Source organism: Saimiri boliviensis, chromosome 6, assembly GCF_048565385.1.
Source record: "Saimiri boliviensis isolate mSaiBol1 chromosome 6, mSaiBol1.pri, whole genome shotgun sequence".
Classification (NCBI taxonomy): Eukaryota; Metazoa; Chordata; class Mammalia; order Primates; family Cebidae; genus Saimiri; species Saimiri boliviensis.
In genome coordinates, this window is record NC_133454.1 from 34,935,061 (window position 1) to 34,947,897 (window position 12,837).

General features: G+C 34.3%; 1 protein-coding gene across 2 annotated transcripts in view; it reads left to right on the forward strand.

The window, feature by feature from the left end:
• The first annotated feature begins 1,200 nt into the window (after positions 1-1,200).
• Positions 1,201-12,837, forward strand: part of CNTN5 (contactin 5) — a 1,375,758-nt gene continuing 1,364,121 nt past the window's right edge. For both annotated transcript variants that reach the window (XM_074400462.1, XM_039471391.2), the window contains exon 1: positions 1,201-1,593. The gene's annotated coding sequence lies outside the window, so the exon portion shown is untranslated. The remainder of the gene's footprint in view (positions 1,594-12,837) is intronic.

Here is a 12,837-nt window from a genome sequence, read left to right on the forward strand (position 1 = left end):
GTAGCGATTAAAAGCAGAGACTGGGTGTTTGTACAACATCACTGGATGAGTGAGAAGCAGCCAAGAAACAGGAAAAGACTAATTTTAATTACCAGAAAAACTGCAAGAGAAGGAACACAGAGCTGGTGGTAGATGGCTTCCAGCTCCAGACTGCATGGCACTGTACTCTCCTTGCCAATTAGAGCCAGTCAGACCCCATCAGGGGATGCAGTGAACAGAGGAATCAGCGTCAGGCCAGGGTCAGGCTGCTCTCAAACACACATGAAAAACGAACACCAGCGGACACGGGGTGCGACCCCAGACTCCCATGCAGTTTCTCATACAGACACAGAAATAGAAAACAGTACGTGGGATTTCCTTTCCATTAAATACAGGTGCAAACCACATTCTCTGTGGAAATATATGGCAAAGGAAATGTTATATAATTTATTTAACAAATACCCAATTACCATCAGACCAATCGCAGAAACTGGAAAACGACTCAAAGACTAAAAAAAAAAAAAGAAAAAAGTAGAGAGGACTGGCAGAACAATGGCACTAAAGCTGCCACACTGTGGATTTACTACCTGTGTTACTTTTCCAATTACAGCCATTGTGATATAAAAATTTAGAAGGAAAAAAAAAAAAAAAAAAGAAAAAAAAAAAAAAGGTTGCTTTCTGAGACCGTCCCTTCGTTTTTTTAGAACTGACTCCACACCCCAAATCAAAGAGCAATAAAATCAGGCAGAGCCTGATAGTCCTGAGATGAAACTCGCAAGTGCAGAAACAAAAGAGAAGTGCTTCCCATTCAGGACTTGAGACAATTCTGCCGAGTGGAAAAGTCCGCTCGGAAGCGACCCAAGCGAACGCGTCCGTCCGCGCGGCAGCGGTCAGGGGTGCGAGCGGGGGGCTCCGGGACCCGCGGGGAGACGGAGCGGCGGGGGAGGAAGGGCCTCGCGCCGGGTCTCCCGCGCCGTCTGCAGCCAGCACGTTCGCTCTGCCATCTGTGAATGGTAAATGCCGAGGGGCCGCGGGGCCCTGGGTCTGAGCAGGGAAGGAGCATGCCGCCGCCAAGAGAGCCGGGCGGAGCCGCGCGGGAGCCCTGGTGCCGCCGGGGGACGGGCTGGGCGAACCCTGGCGGCAGGAGGCGGTGGGCGCGGGGCGGGCGGAGCGCGCGGGCGGCGGGCGGGGAGGGGCGAGGGCCGCCCCGGGAGGACACAGCCAGTCAGAGGCGCGGGGCGCGGGGCGCGCGGACGCATTGGAGGAAAGCACGCGAGCCCCAAACACCGCGGCCGGAGGAGGCGCCGCACCTGCTTCCCGATATAACCAAGCGCGGCGCAGGGGAGCGGAACTGCGAGCAGGCGGCAGCCGAAGTGCCGTGAACGCCGGGGCGGAGGGGATGCGCTACCCGGGCCCCCGCCGCCGCGAGAGGCAGGGCGAGCGCGAGGATCCCCTCTGAATGACTGAGAGCTCGGCGGTGCGCCTCGGCCACGGGCTGCGGAGGACCCGAGGAGTCGCGCTCTCTGGACGGGGCCGCCGGGCAGGAGCATGGGAGACGGGGACTGACAGTCCCTTCCCTGCAGAGGAAGGACAGTGGAGTCTGGCATCTTACTGGTAAGTGGCTGACATTCCTTTGCCAGGGACTGCGTTCTGTGATTGTGCACTTCATCTCCCAGCCACTTAGGATTTTCGACACACTCGCTTCTGCAAAGCCATCCTCTCTTGCCATGTTGCCAGAATGTAACAACTGTAAGATGAAGCTCTTTTTTTTTTTTTTTTTAATAAATAAAGAAAGAAAACATGCTATTATTTTCTGCTGAGATTTGATGGCAAAAAGTTGAAACAAGAGTAAATATAACCTATTTGTGTATCTCCGAATGCCACCCAAAATAAGAGTAGACAATTCCTACACGTAAACTGTAAGGCGATTAATGCCAAGATAAAGTGAGGATGTTTCCACAAAAGAAAACAAATGTTCGGAAAACAGAATGTTGTTCTCAGGTATAGAATGTATGTCTTATGGTTGAGCACCGAGTTTCTCGGACTAAATAACTAGGCATCTGGCATTGCAATAACTTGTTAAAATTCACCAGGGATGCTCTATAAGTGGAGTTCTACAAAGTTCGTGAGACGGAGAAAAACTGTATCTTGGATTATGCTGAGCTTTATTATAAAGGTTGTATAGGATTGTGACAGATTAAAAACTGATGTTCAGACATCCTTACTGAGTTTTGGATGGAGATATATGGAACAGAATATCAATTTGCACATATATAAACCTGATGTACTGCAAGCTGAAAATTACTCTTATGACCTGAATGATGAGTTGTTTCAACTAAATTTGTATGCGAAAGAACTAGAATCCACTAAATATTTTAATTATATTACTTTTAAATCTTAGAACCCTTTTCCTGTGAAAAATACAATTTCATGTGGTAATTGAAATGCAAGTGAGAAGCAATAAACTTTTAAACTGTTGTATGTCCAATGCCTTACCTACATTTAATTCATTTCTTAATTTAAAAGGGAAAATCATTTAGAGATTCAGTACTTGCACTCTTATTCTTAGTATCCACTGTGGAAATAAGGATGAAAGAAGTAGATGTTCCTTAGAATACTAGCATTTAAAAAATATAGACAAATAGTCAAATTTAAAAATTAATGCAGATATCATCGATTACTGTTGAATTGCAGCACAACTGCAGGGGTACTTATGACCATTACAGGGACCTTAGAAGAGTTCATTATGATTAATATTGTGACTCTAAGTATCTTTTTTAAATGATTAGGTCATTAGTGTTTTTGAAAATGCCAGTAAGTCAATTCTGGCCAATTCACATGGTTGCTTGCATATTCTTCTATTTCATGCTCAAATTATTACAAGTTATATGGGGACTATTATACTGAGTCTTAAACTTAATAGACATAAGTTTGCTCTGACTTGAATAAAGAGATATGACTAAGACTATGCCATATAAAACTAATGATAACAAATTAAAGATACTACACACAAAGAACACCTAACTCTATAAAAGGGAGAAAAAGCAAAAAATTCAGAGTTAAAGTTACAAAAGGGAAAATGCAATATAAAGAATAGAATTTGAAAAATAAATAGCTGGGGTGTGAGGAAATAATATTAAAGCCTATCTGAAAATAGGAAGTCAGTGAAATGGTTAGTATAGTGCCAGTGTTTTTGCTTAATATTTGCTGTATCCTTTAAATTATTTAAAACTTCTGAAAATTGAGAAAGGAAGAGAAAAACTGCTAATTTTAATTTTTCTGATTCCATAGACAACTAAACAGAAAGTTAGATTCTTAAAAGTTAGATAAAAATATAACTCCCTAGATTAACTACATGCCAGGCTTTGTGTGTAAGTTGTGAGGCACATGTACACCAGGTTGCTTTTAGAAATACATCAGAAAAGCCACAGTTGTGGAATTTTTTAATGAATAGATGAAATACCTGAATGTTTGCCAAGGTGATCGGTAGTACTTCAACTGTTAGGTGGTCTGAAACAATTCTTAGGGAGCCAAACTGCAAGCAGATCATGAATGTATACATAGAATATGTTTATGTAAGATGAATCACTAAAATTAATTGCTTGTGAAAATTTACTTCAATCTTATGTGTCCAGTTAAGTAAAACTCTCTGTTAGAATGTACCAGGTTTGGCCAATATGTATTTCTTTAACTGTCCTCTCTTTTACTTCACAGTTTAGAAAATCTTGACCACTTTCAGGATAGAGGTAGGAAGGTGATTGTCTGTCAAACCTGACGTAGCAGTAAGGACCAGAGGGTGTCAGTATAAGTTGGCCAGGGCATTTCGGAGTCTGTCTTACTTCTAGACAAAATAAGGTATATTTTGTGAAGATAAAAAGTAAAAAGATGAAAACTTCTCTAGATGGCTGTAATCCCGTGAAGATGATTTGACTGGAGAAAGTTTGACTGGCTAAAACAAGGTTATAATAGAGTCTAGTGTCTCCTTCATTAGTCAAAAACTAATCCAGAATTTTATGAGGATCAGATATTTAAAATTTTGTAATTTGCTGAATCCATTCTTTCTCATATATCTTGATTACCCATTGTCTTTGAACTTTCTTTTATTTATTTATTTATTTATTTATTATTTTTTATTTATTTTTATGTTTTTGAAACGGAGTTTCGCTCTTGTTACCCAGGCTGGAGTGCAATGGCGGGATCTCGGCTCGCTGCAACCTCCGCCTCCTGGGTTCAGGCAATTCTCCTGCCTCAGCCTCCTGAGTAGCTGGGATTACAGGCACGCACCACCATGCCCAGCTAACTTTTTGTATTTTTAGTAGAGACGGGGTTTCACCCTGTTGACCAGGATGGTCTTGATCTTTTGACCTGTGATCCACCCGCCTCGGCCTCCCAAAGTGCTGGGGTTACAGGCTTGAGCCACCGCGCCCGGCCCTGAACTTTCTTTTTAAAGTGTGTTTTAAAAATTTTACTAAGTTGTTGGAAATTTATTTCTTCTGCTTTAAATAAACTCATACATTCATGTAGTCTGTTCTCTTGAAATTCTGACATCAAGAGTTGATGTTATTCATCATTTCTTCTTTCTGAAAATCCACGCATAAAGTAAGACTGCCATGTGTTCCTGACAAGACATAAAAACAGAGTTGTAAGGCTGTGCTAATATGTTACATGAACTTCTTAACACTTTATAGCAGGAAAGAGACTGGTCGGAAGCTCAAAGCAGTAGAATCACTGCAGAGGTCTATTTTCTGAGCATTTGTGATCAATAACTTCACATTAGAGGCTGGTGCATTTTAAAAAGTAATGAAGTATATAAAACTCCTAATGGTTAAGATTTAAGATTAAAAACTATTATGAACTATGTTCTATCTCCCTACCTATTCAAGTAAGTAATCCTGTTTTATGATATTGGGATATTCAGTTGTGTATTGTTAGAAGGATTCTAATGAATACAATATTATTAGTTTATATTTTTTTCAACATGTAAACAGTTTTTAGTTAATTATTTTATTTAAAATGAATGACAAAATATAGTGTTTTAATATAGTGGATATAAAAGCAGTTTCTAAATGAAAATGTTATATATATTCACTTAGAAAATTGGTTTTACAGTTGATTTCTTTCATCAAAATTATTTTGAAGTATAAAATTGAATCTTAAAAACTGGCCATAGGACTGTGTAACTTTAGTTATTTTTTACCTACTATAAATATTTGCATAAGCTAATTGTAGATAATTTTATACCTATTAATCTCTATAACTTAAAACAGAGGCTTTAGTTTTATATTCCAGAGTACTGCATATTATGTTTTTGACATTATAACCTCCTCAAACATAAGCTCATAAGAGTTGCAAAGCTATTCAAAGTATGGTAGTTTCCCTTTTCTCCAGCACAGGGAGCTGGAACTTTTCAGAGAGGCCACAAAGTAATTATGAAAAATAAATCAAGCTTGTCTGTTTTATGGAGATAAAAAAATGGATCTACCGTTTGTAATCTAACATAAAATAGTGTGAGATCTATCATTCATGAGCATCTTTAGAAATTACAGTCATATTCATTTCCCATGTGTTTCTTGTGATCACTGCCATTTTTAAAAGTTTGAAAAAAATTTTCGTCACAACAACACGTGTAAGGTTGATTTTTTTTTCTTTTTATTCTAATTGGTTCATAAAAATTCATAATGACCTAAATAACTTGTTGCCCAATGGCTACTGCTTTATATGTATTTTCTTTCACAAATGACCTTGTCATAACAGATCTGACAGGACTCCCATATTTTCTCTTATGCCAATCATGATTCAAAATATTTCTCACATTCAGTTTGCATAGAGTGGAGATCATGATAAAAAGCAAGGAGCCAATGCATTTTATGAGTTTTCTAGGAAAATATTGTTATAGTTAGTATCTTTACTAGAAAATATGGAGCCAATTAAAGGTAAAGTGACTAAACTGAACAGTATCCAAATAAGCAACTGCATTTTAGGCAAGGAATATTTCATTTATATGAATGTTCAAAAATTCTCTTTCATAACCATTGACTAGGAAAGTATAATTATATATTTAAACATTTTATGAAGGGAGTAGGGATGTACTTTATATTATTCTTATAGCCGCTAATAACTCAGAAAGGAGAAGATCTCATCTTCCATAACTATCCAGTAGTTTAGGAAGGGAAATATTGCTGATTATTTAGGTGATAAAAAAATCTATTGAAATTATCTTCCTTTTCATAGTCATAGTATTAGCAGAAGCATTCATTATTAGACTAAAAATACTGGATGTTCTCATAGAGAGATGTTCTAATGATAGTAATAATGTATCTGGAGCTGCAACCAGGTCTGTTAATGTATTTTTACAAATATTTCACTAGTGGCAGGAGTTTATAGTTATCATGTAAATAATAGAGAAATGGGATGTTGATTTTGTGAGAAATTTACTTTTAAGTATATGCAGTTTTATCTTTACTTTCTTAATTAATTTTATATTAAATGTATTAAAGATTTTTTTCTGAAATTAAATAAAATATAAAGACAATACTCCAAGAATTTAGAACAACTATTTTAATTTACCTAGGTTCTCCCATTTCAATTACATGCAAGAACTTACTTTCAGTTATTTGCTGTTTGTTGAGAAACTGTTGTTCTTCAGCCTTTAAATTTGTTAAACTAGACAAAATCCCGATTATTAAAATTAATGTTATTAGAAGTTACAGGTGAGTGACAGTAGGCATTTTTAAAAGAATTATTTTCTAAAAATAAATTTTTATTTGTTAGTTTCATGACCATTAAATATGATAGGATTTCCGGGGCAGTGGAACAGATTTAGTGACTCCAAATATATCTGACATCATTGTGAAGTCTCATGTTTGATCTGTTAGGTATTGTGTTTTGCCTTATTTTGTTATTTTAAAACCTTCCTCTTCATAGTCTTTTCTAAAAGATACAGAATGGCTTGGTATCATCTCCCATGTAGCAAAAACTATTAAAACAAGTTGTTAGTGACCACTATTTCTTTTCTAATTTTGAGTATTTTCAATGATGAAAATTTCAAAAGTTATACCTTTGATAAGAGAATTCAAACTCTAAGCTTCATAATTCCATTTAATATTCTCTTCTTCCTTTTATGATGCTGTTATTCTAATGTGTGACCTGGTGAATGAGAGTTCATGATAAAATAACCGTATCATTCAAATTCAGCACAAATCTCATGATTTATGATGATAAATTGGGGAACACTTAGAAAAAAGTGTCAGAATAATACAATTTAATATTGGAAAGAGCCATACAGAGCTCCTATTTTTACTTATTTATTCGTCATAAAGTTTATTCACTGATAAACAAGGGTATATAAAGGTGATGTGTTCAACGTTGCAAGTGATGAAAAAGATGGACTTAGAATCCACATCTCATAAATTTCAAGATTGGAGCTTTTTATAGCATATACTTTATTTTATACTGTGGACATCTTGATTATTTTTGTATCTATTCAAATCAAATTCTTATATTAGTATATAAGTATATGTATTTTCCTTGTTGCCATTGATTATCTGTAAAACATTGTCTGTTACGGTTAGAAATTTAAGATCCAATTATATTAACTCAACTGCTATACCCACATTCTCTTAACCAGCAACTATAGAAGTTAACTGCTAGATGTGAACTTTTTCACAATGAACTTGGTATGCACTCAACAACTACATCAAATGACAAAAGGGTTTTTTTTTTTTTTTGACAGTTTTAATTAGGAAACTTGGGAACCTTTTAGAGGATTATAATTAAGTAGAAAAAAAAGGATTTAAGTGATTTTATTCCAGGGTATATATGGAACATCCATTTGCCTTTTTAATACTTTTTGATTCTTCCCAGACTGGCAGATTTTCTTTTCTTCCTAGTAATAAATGTTTAATGGAAGCACTAAATCAAATAGAAACTCAACAAGAAATGTAGTTGAGAGTATATTCCTTTGTTTGACAAATTTTGGGTAAAATTTAAATCATGGGCTTTTTAAAGGTAGTAACGATTTTAGAACATTTGATAATAAAGGCATAGAATAGGTCTCTAGAAATATGCACTACTCTTCTGTGTTTTAAAATTCAAATGTCAACTTATATATAAATTCTAGTTTTTCTGTTATAATATTAAAGGAGGTTAATAGAGAACACATTTGAGACTGTAATAGTGTTTAATCTTCATTTTATCTTAACCAAAGTTTGCCTGTGCTTAATTTTAATGTTATAGAAATTATTTTAGAATGAATGCATACACCAAAAATTCCTCAGCAGAACTGAATATGATAAAACATAAAATTACCACTCTGCAATTGAGTGGAAGGCAGTTTAAATATTGCTGAATTTTGGTATTACATTACTCTTACAGATGCATTCTCCTGATGCTTTAATTGTCAAATTGTGACAAGCAATTTATGTGTTGGGGGGAATGAATTCAAGTTTTAAGACTCTCTTTTTCTTTAAACACTGAATATTTAAAGATGACTCAATAAGAATAGTAGAAATAAAAGACTGTGACTAAAAAGATTATATTTTATCTGAAGTATTTTATATACTAAGTATATAGCTTCAATTTGCAAAAAAAGTAAAATATAGAACAAATTCTCGAAGCCCAATGAATAGTCATTTACAATCTTTGAATTTTTAATTTCTTTGTGTATTTATTTTCCTAAAACTTACACTCAATTCTTTAATAGTTTCAAATAACAGTAATCTCTTAGTAAGAAGGAGTATTTACTTGAGATTTAAATGATCCAGAATTGATTTTGTAAAAATGATACATATTAACTGCTTTAAAACTATATGACTTTGTTTCTCATTTTTAACGTCTTGTTAATACGTGCCACAATGAGTAAAATTATTGAAAAGTGATTTTGTTCACATTTAAAGCAGTTTCAACGTTAATTTACTCACATAAATGGTTTACTGTGGACAGTGGCAGTACAAAGTAAGAATATAAAGGAGTATAAATAGCTCAAGAGCTGGTGAAGGAAATACACTCATAGGGTGAATGTAATTCAAAGTGAAGTGTGCAGTGATAGAAGTGTATGTGACCAAGATGCAGATTTTCAGTATTTCTCCTTCTGGAGACTTCTGCTGCTTTTCGCCTAATGAGTCGGGATTCCAGCTTGGACGATTTCATGCTAACATTAGTTCTCTAATTGCTGCATTTACTTTCCAGTGCCTGTTATTTTAAAGTGACTTCGGTTCCAAGATTCACCTAACCACTTTAAATGAATGTTGTATTTATCTATGTCTTATTATGTTGCTAACTTTAATATCTCAAAGCCATTTAATCTCTCATGATATAGCCGAATTCAAGGCAAAATTGAATGTGGCTGAGATGCTGTGGAAAAAATACCATTTCTATATCTTATAAATAAAACTGATTTCTTTCATTTATTTAATATGTCATATTAATGCTGCTAATAAAACTTAGTTTACAAGAGTGGATTAATGATGAGGCCAAAGAAGCTTTGCTTATATGGCCAGTTCCAAATAGTAATAGTAATAATAGTGGCAGAAGTTGTAGTAAACCTTTTTTAAATAAATATGAGAATATATCTAACATAGGGAGCCATATGGGTTAAAGGATTTGGTGTTTGAATTTTAGCTTCAGCTTTGACTTTATAATTTATTAGCTGTATAATTTTGGACAAGTAACAACCTTTCTTTACATAGAAAATATCTGTCATAATATATACAAGAAAAAAGATTTACCTTTCAATGGTAAAAAGTGACCATGTTAAAATTATTAAAGCTTTAAGTCTGGGAAGAAATTTTTATTTTAGTCCAGTTCTCATTCTAAGCTTAAGTTATCTGTCTAGCAAAGTTTTTATTTATTTATTTATTTTTTAATGAGACACAGTCCTGTTCTAATTGTGGAAGGGGGTATTGAGATCTTTAGAACACCAGCATTTAATGATTATTCTGTGTATCTGATCTTTTATTCAAGGAACTTTCTTGATTATATACTTCTTATAAACCAACATATTATACCATATGCTTATGGGGATTCAAAGGAAGTGAGAGTTTAATCACGAATAATGAAAAGATGGAAAGTTGTTCTGTCAGGACATGGCTTAATAAGAAACTAAAAAAAAAAAAATTAACTGTAAAAAACTGTAGAAACATTGGAGGAACAGATATGGTCATTGTGGTGATGGATTTAACTGACTCCCTAAGTAAACTCTTTTCAGTTGGTGGGAAGACAGGCGGAAACAAAGCAGATGTGCAGGAAAAAAGGAAGAAAGCTAATTAATATATAGAAATAATACCCTTTAATGCAAAGAGAGAAGTTAAAAATATATAAAATGAGGAAATTTGGAGGATTCTGAGACAAACTAAAAAAAATGGGATTTTGTTCCAAAGCAAGAGAATAGTATTTATCTCAAGATTAGTTGATATTTGAGTTTCTTCCCAGTTTTTCCCTTTACTGTGATTTGGACATGACACCTTGTTTCTCTCCATAGTTTATTAATTTCTCAATCAAAAGAATTAAAATCAATGAATTTAAAGCATATTCTTCAGGTTCTGATCCATTGTTATTCTATGATGTGTGAGTTACAAAGTTTTGACAAAGAGAAAAATGGGACAAAATGAAAATCTAGGGATTGACAAGTTCATCTAGAATGAACACCACAGAAGAGAGAGAACAGAGAAAAAAACACCCACAGTAATGGCATATGGTGAGATCACAAAAAGAGCATGGACTTCTTAGACTCAGGTTTAACCCAGGTGTTTCCCTGAACAACACAATAAGCTTTCTAAGTTTTCATTTATTTCCCTGTAAAAGATGATATTGATTACTAACTCAGTTTTTCTGCAAGAAGAAAATGAGACTGTAGATTTAGGAATCAAAATTACTTCTTTCATATCTTTAGCTATAGATGCTTACAAAATTTCTTTTTATCCTTAGAATTTTTAAGACATAAATTATTTAAATTTAGTATAAATATACGTGGCTACAGTGACGCTAGTATTCTAAATATGAAGGAAATCACTTACTTTTTTGGCTGGGTGCTGTATATTCATGTGTATTTGCTGATGGTGACTATTTTTTTTTTTTTAATAGCCCTTATTTTTACTTGCTCATTCTGACAGTGATTAACAATTTTGGGCATTTTACTTTAATTTTGTTTTGTTGGTCCTGAAAAGGGAAGTCATTCATTTCCCTTTACAAAATTACTTAGAGCATAGATGCTATTTTGTAAGTAGAGAAAGATATTTCACATAATGCCTTTAGAATCCTATTTGATAACAAAATAGTACAGAATATATTCATGTGAAATTAAGAATTTTCCCCAATTATTTTCTTTTTTACACTTTTATTGCTACTTTAAAAAAGTAATCTTATGAAAGAGACTTGTGCCACAAATGTGGTGTCTAATGCTAACTTTAAAACAAATCAAAACTGAAATCTTTTAAATTGTGCATTTCAATTTATTTTAGGACAGAAATGTAATGATTTAATTTAAGCTTGCAAACGTTTTATAATTTTTTTCCCAATGTCATCTAGATATATTACTATGTTAACTTTTTTGGATTAGCTACTTTGGCAATGAGTTATTATAAAATAAAAGCACATTTTATTATTTATGCGGTAAACCATATATTTTAAGTATATATGTCCTTTATACCCTTACAACAAGTAAACATTTTCCTGAAACATTTACTGATTATTCTACTGTTGCAGAAGATATAATATAGTAGAAAGAAATAGAAGAAATAAATCTCACATAAAAAAATATTCTCTTTCAAAAAGTATGAGAAATCTTTGCTGGGTCTGGGACTGTTGGATAGAAAGGAAAAAGGAAAGGTGAAGAAAGCCACCAAGTAGACAGGAGAGGGAGCTGATAGAAAGCAATTTTGTAGAATTCAGTGAAGAAGTCATTAAATAAGTATTCATACCGTGAGCTATTTAAAAAACAAACCTGGAATTTATATTTCACCTGAAATGAAGATGTCTTTTAATTTTTATTCCATGTATTTTTCTTGTAAGAAAATAGTTATTAAAATATAAATTCATGGCTTATTGTTTCATGTGGTGCATTGAAATGCCAGCTATTCAGAAACACCATACAGTTGCTTGGATAAATATTTAATTTTGAAGAAATAAATGACTCAGTGTTCTCATTTATAATTCTTATAGTTACTCCTCTTTAGACATCATATATGGTCCAATATCTCCTACATACCAGATTTTTTTTTTTTCTCGTTGGAGTTTGCTCTTGTCACCCAGGCCGTAGTGCAATGGCACAATCTTGGCTCACTCTAACCTCTGCCTCCTGGGTTCAAGAGATTATGCTGCGTCAACATCCCGGGTATCTGGGATTACAGGAACCTGCCACCACACCCAGCTAAGTTTTTATATTTTTAATAAGAGAGGGGATTTCACCATGTTGGCCAGGCTGGTCTCCAACTCCTGACCTCAGGTGATCCGCCCGTCTTGGCCTCCCAAAATGCTGAGATTACAGGTGTGAGCTACAATGCCCGGCCCATATCAGAATTTTAATACATGTCTTAAAATCAAGACATTTAATACATTTTTAGAAACACCTATTAAACTTTAATAGATGATTAAAAGTTCCTTTATGTACTTTTGTGAGTAACTCCCTTTAGTAAATGTTAATTCCTAATTGGTTAGTGTTTCTCTTTAACTAATGAATGAATACGTTATCTGTCTCAGATACATTTCTTTTTTATGTTTAGGAATTGCTCTATTATTAGTTTCTTTATTCTTGCATTTCAAACATACCAGAAGAATTCAGTTTTTCTCATGAGGAAAAAAATAAAACCCAAATAAAAATTAATACACCTTATTTATCTTTTTGTCCCAATAAACAAAATAATA